The sequence below is a fragment of the Tupaia chinensis genome, unplaced genomic scaffold, assembly GCF_000334495.1.
Source record: "Tupaia chinensis unplaced genomic scaffold, TupChi_1.0 Scaffold000146_1, whole genome shotgun sequence".
NCBI lineage: Eukaryota > Metazoa > Chordata > Mammalia > Scandentia > Tupaiidae > Tupaia > Tupaia belangeri.
Genome location: NW_006159616.1, coordinates 13,771,558 through 13,776,971, shown reverse-complemented (window position 1 = coordinate 13,776,971; position 5,414 = coordinate 13,771,558). Strand labels below are relative to the sequence as shown.

Here is a 5,414-nt window from a genome sequence, read left to right as displayed (position 1 = left end):
TGGGAGTCCAGCGACATAGCCATTACGCTAACTGCTGGACCTAAGCAGTAACTTCTCACTCTCATTCTGATACTAGGCACAGCTGTTTTAAATAATAAAGATGAATTAGATGCTATTATTTCCATTTACGAGAGGTTAAGGATGTATTTCGCCCAAGTTCACATGTACTTAGTAATTCACTGAAAGACCTTCACTTCTCAGCCTTTATGACTCCTAAGGCTGATTAGTTTAGTTCTGTAGCAGACAAAAGCACTGTGAAGAACACTAGAGTGGAAATCAAAATCACATATGGGCCTGCATCTAGAGAGATTATAATTTCGCTGCAGAAAAAGGCCATTTCACAGAAAAATAATACAATTTTACTCTTACCTGCATTCCTCCAAATCTTGTAACTGCTGCATTAGTCTATCCAGCTGTTCTTCTAAATTCTGCTTTAATTTGCTTGTCTCTGTCTTTCCTCTGGAAGCCATTTTAATCTCTATTAGAATAACAAACCCACATATAGTATATCCAAGAAAAATGGAAGCAATGCAGTATAATAAAGATATGGCCCTTCTTGAGTGCCAGATCTTTCACTTCTCTTCTATGAATCTCTATTTATAATCCTTATAAAATACAGAAAATCACTCATCCCTTCCTATTTTGTAAGGTTGTAGTAAGTGTGAAATGGAGCAATCATGTAAAAAAAATCTCTAACTACTAGGGTCTCTAGGTGGCATGGTGGTTATGGTGGCTGGATTCCCACGTGGTTGATCATGGTTCGAATCCTGGACCTGGTGGCTTGCTTTCTCATTTTCCCTCTCTTTCACTGTCTCTTTCTGGTAAAATTAAAATAATAAAAAGAATAACAACAATAAATAAACAAATAATTCTTTTAAAAAATAATTATTTATTAACTTTATTCATTAATTTATTTTAATTTGGCCAGAGAGACACAGAGAGAGGGAAAGTGAGAAAGGAAGACACCAGGTCCAGGACTTGAACCATGGTTGAATATGTGGGAGTGTTCACTGCCTTAAGCATCACACCACCTGCTGGTCCCAAAATAAATAATTCTTTTTAAAAAGTTTGAAATAATAAATAAAATTAAAATAATTTTTAAAAAGAATTATTTTATTTACCTTTATTTATTTATTTATTTATTTAAATTTGGCCAGAGAGTGAGAGAGAGAGAGAAAGCAAGTTCTCAGGTCTGGGACTAGAACTACAGTTGGCCATGTGGGAGTCCAGTGCACTTCACCATGCCACCTGCCAGCCCCCCCCAAAAAACAATTCTTTTTTTATTTTATTTTTTGGAGAGGTTTTTGTTATAGGGAGCGTGTGCTCGCCAGAGAGAGACAGAGAGACAGAAAGCCAGAAATCACCCCCCAGGAGGGATGGCCATGTCGCAATCCCTTCTCCTCCATTATCCTCTCAGGATCGCCTGGCATGAGTTTAAGCCACTGGGTCTGGGACTCAAACCACGGTCAACTACGTAGGAGTTCAACATAGCCATTATACCAACTGCTGGTCCCTGACAGTCTTTTTAACTGACCTTACAAATTAATTAGAAGTCTTTTTTAAAAGGGATTATTTTATTTAACTTTATTTATTTACATTTGAACAGAGAGGAACAGACTGAGAGAGAGAGAGAGAGAGAGCGCGCACACAAACAAGCTGCCAGGTCCAGGACTCAAATCAGTTAACCATGGGAGTACAGTACCCTTAACCAGCATGACACCTGCAGCCCCGTAAGTCTTTGCTGTTGGTGTATCTTACTTCAGATAAGTTTTGAAGGCCAAACTGTAGTGCAGCAGTAATGCAACATTCCATGAGACTAATTCACATAGGAAAATTATAGATTCATGTCATGTATGGAAACATCCCTGAGTATACTAGGCTTATAAGTGTCTCTTATCTGGGACTGGCTGAAGCTAAAGGTGCTTTATGGCATCAAGGCCTTTTTTGGGGTGCTGTGTCTTGTGTTCATGGACAAAATAAACATAATAAAGGGCTGGCCCCATGGCCTAGTAGTTAAGAGAGCAGGATTCTACACGGTGCACTGTGCAGTTTGAATCCTGGCTACAATGGCTTGAGAAAAATGCTGGGCATATGTGCGAGCATGTCCAAAATTTGAATAGGTTGGAGAAATGAAGAAGAGATTGCAGAGTAAACATATCCCACGGAGAGTGCTTTCTCTTTTTCCCTGTCTATCTATGTTGAGTGCACATAGCCTTTGGCGAAGTTGAAAAAAAAAAAGTGGAGGGCTGGCTTTGTAGTCTAGTGGTTATGGGAGCCATATCCTATTAATACATGGTTCTACTTTCAGCCTTGGCAGCTTGAAAAATGTACTATATGTGTGTCTCTGTGCCCAAATCCCAACAGAATAGAGAAAGAGTGAAGGGATTATAGCATGACCAAGCCCTTTGGGAGATGCTGTCTCTATTGCTCCCTGGTGAGTCCACATGCCCTCTGGAATTAAAAATATGTTTTGAGGGCAAGAAGGTGGTACAGTGAAGACACTAAGACTCCCATATGGCCGAGTATGGTTCGGGTCCCAGACTTGGCAGCTTGCTTTCTCACATTCTCCCTCTAGGTGGTCAAATTAAAACAAAGAAAAAAAGTAAAATTAAATAAAAAATTCTTTAAAAAAAGTAAAAATAAGTTTAGATAGGTAAAAATACAGATTTTAAAAGAAATAATTAGATGTAGGTACCAACAAATGACATAATGGTTACATTGCTAGATTCCCATAGACCTGATGGTTTATAACTCATGCCAAGTATGTGTGCATGAAAGTCCAAAATCCCGAGAGGAGAATGGAGAAGAAGGGATTGTGGCATGACCATTTTCCTTGGGGGGTGATTTCTCACTTTCTGTCTTTCTGTTTCTCCATCTCTTTGGTGAGCACACACACCCTATAGCAAAAAAATCTCCCTAAAAAATAAAGCAAACAAACAAAAAAGACATTACCTGTGATTTTACTTTATAAAAAAGATTCATGACAGCATTCCTTATCTTTTTTTCTCTTTTTAAAATGTTTTAGAATTGGGGCCCACAGGTGGTATGGTGGTTAAAGGCAATGGACTCCCACATGGCCAATCACAGTTTGAATCCCGGACTGGTTGCTTGCTTTCTCACTCCTCCTCCACCCCATTTAAACTGGAAAATAAATAATAATAATAAAAAAGTTAAAAAAAATAATTCTTTCAAAAATTTAGAATTATTTCATTTTATTTATTTATTATTATAATTTTTAAATTTGTTATAGGGCACATGTGCTCACCAGAGTGCTGGCCATGTGGGAGTCCAGCATCTTAACCATCATACCACCTGCTGGTCCCATTCTTCAACATTTTTTTTTTAATTTTATTGAACTTTATTTTTTTTATTTGTTTGTTTGTTTACTTATTTATTTATTTTAAGTTGACCAGAGAGGGACAGAGTGAGAGAGAGAGAGGAAAAAGGAAAATGAGAAAGCAAGCTGCCAGGTCTGATGCCTGAACCATAGTCAGCCATGTGGGAGCCCAGCATCCCTATCCGCCATGCCAACTGCCGGCCCCCCATTCTTCAACATTTTTATAAGTACACTCCAGGACTTAGAACACTCTTGGTATTGTCTTGAACTGTGAGGCTGAATACCTTTTTTCCTTCTAAGTTTATTTATTTATTTTTTATGAGCAAGAGAGAGTAAGAAAGAGGAGACACAGACAGCACCCCCAGTAGGGTTTTGATGCTGCGATCCACCCCAAGCCCTCAGCTGGAACTGGATGACGGGCACACAGGTGCCTGGCATATTTAATGAGGTCTCCAGGCTTGAACCAGGAAACTTCCCATTTGGGATTGCCTTATAAAATGTTACATTTTAGCACCACTCTACCTTCTGGTCCTATGAACACCTCTTGACATAAATTTCTTCTTTAGATATATAACGAGTCCAGCTGGTGGAGTGTTATGGCTAGTTAAGATAGCTGGATCCAACTGAGAAATTTGAGTCCTAGACCAGGTGGCTTGAAAAACATGCCAAACATGTATGCAAGTGTACCCAAAATCCAAACAGGAGAAAAAAATGGAGAAGGCGCTGTGGTGTGACCATCCCCCGTGGAGGACACTGTCTTACTTTCCCTTGGTCCCCATTGAGTGTATGTGCTCTCAGGCAAAAAAAAAGAAAAAAAGAGAAAGGAGAGAAAGTAATATGACCATTTTCCCACCATATTACTTTTCTCTTACATAACATGTATATATATTACTTTTCTCTTATATAACATGAATATGAGTCCTTTGTAAATACATCATAAGCATCTCATTCCTTGACCTTAAACTTTGCATATGGTATTATTCATCATAATTTTTTAAATTATACATTTAAAAAAAATTTCTTTTAATGAAAAATTTATTTATTTATTTGTTTTTGGAGGTTTTCAGGATAGGGCGCGTGCACTCGCCAGAAAGACAAAGACAGAGAGATAGAAAGTGAGAAATCACCCCCCACGGGGAATGGTCACGCCATAATCCCTTCTCCTCCATTCCCCTCTCGGGATCTTGGGCACGCACACATACGCACCTGGCGTGAGTTTAAGCCACTGGGTCTGGGACTCGAACTGCGGTCGACTATAGGGAAGTTCAGCGACATAGCCATTACGCTAATTGCTTGTCCCAAGAATTTATTTTATTTAAAAAATGGGGCTGGGGGAACCAGCAGTTAGCGTAATGGCTATGTTGCTGGACTCCCACGTAGTCAACCGTGGTTCACGTCCCGGACCCGGTGGCTTAAAACTCACGCCGGGCGCGTGTGCATACGTGCCCAAGATCCCGAGAGGAGAATGGAGGAGAAGGGATTGCGGCGTGACCATCCCCACTGGGGGGTGATTTCTCGCTTTCTGTCTCTATGTCTCTCTCTGTCTGGCGAGCGCACACGCCCTATAGCAAAAAAACCTCTCCAAAAAAAAAAAAAAAATGGGGCTGGCAGGTGGCGTGGTGGTTAAAGGCAGTGGATTCCCCCAAGGCTGATAATGGTTCAAGTCGCAAATCTGGTGGCTTTCTTTCTCCCTTTCTCTTTCTTTGTACCTTGACCAGAGAGAGAGAAAAAGTGAGAGAGCAATCTATCAGGTCCAGGACTCGAACTATGATTGGCCATGTAGGAATCCAGGATCTTAACTACGACACCACCTGACAGCCCAATTTATTTTTTTAAGAGAGATTTTTGCTGTAGGGTACATGCGCTCGCCAGAGAGAGACAGAAAGTGAGAAATTACCCTCCAGGGGGAATAGTCACACTACAATCCCTTTTCCATTCTCCTCTGGGGATTTTTTTTTTTTTTAAAGAATCATTTTATTAGGAACCAGCAGTTAGCGTAATGGCTATGCCACTGGGCTCCCATGTAGTCGACCACGGTTCGCGTCCTGGACGCAGTGGCTTAAAAGCACCCCCAGGC

At 40.3% G+C, this 5,414-nt stretch overlaps 1 long non-coding RNA gene across 1 annotated transcript in view; it reads right to left on the bottom strand.

The window, feature by feature from the left end:
• Positions 1-368: 368 nt before the first annotated feature.
• LOC102496498 (uncharacterized) overlaps positions 369-5,414 on the bottom strand; it is an 8,905-nt gene continuing 3,859 nt past the window's right edge. The window contains exon 3 of the long non-coding RNA XR_334090.1: positions 369-478. This is a non-coding gene — a long non-coding RNA (uncharacterized LOC102496498). The remainder of the gene's footprint in view (positions 479-5,414) is intronic.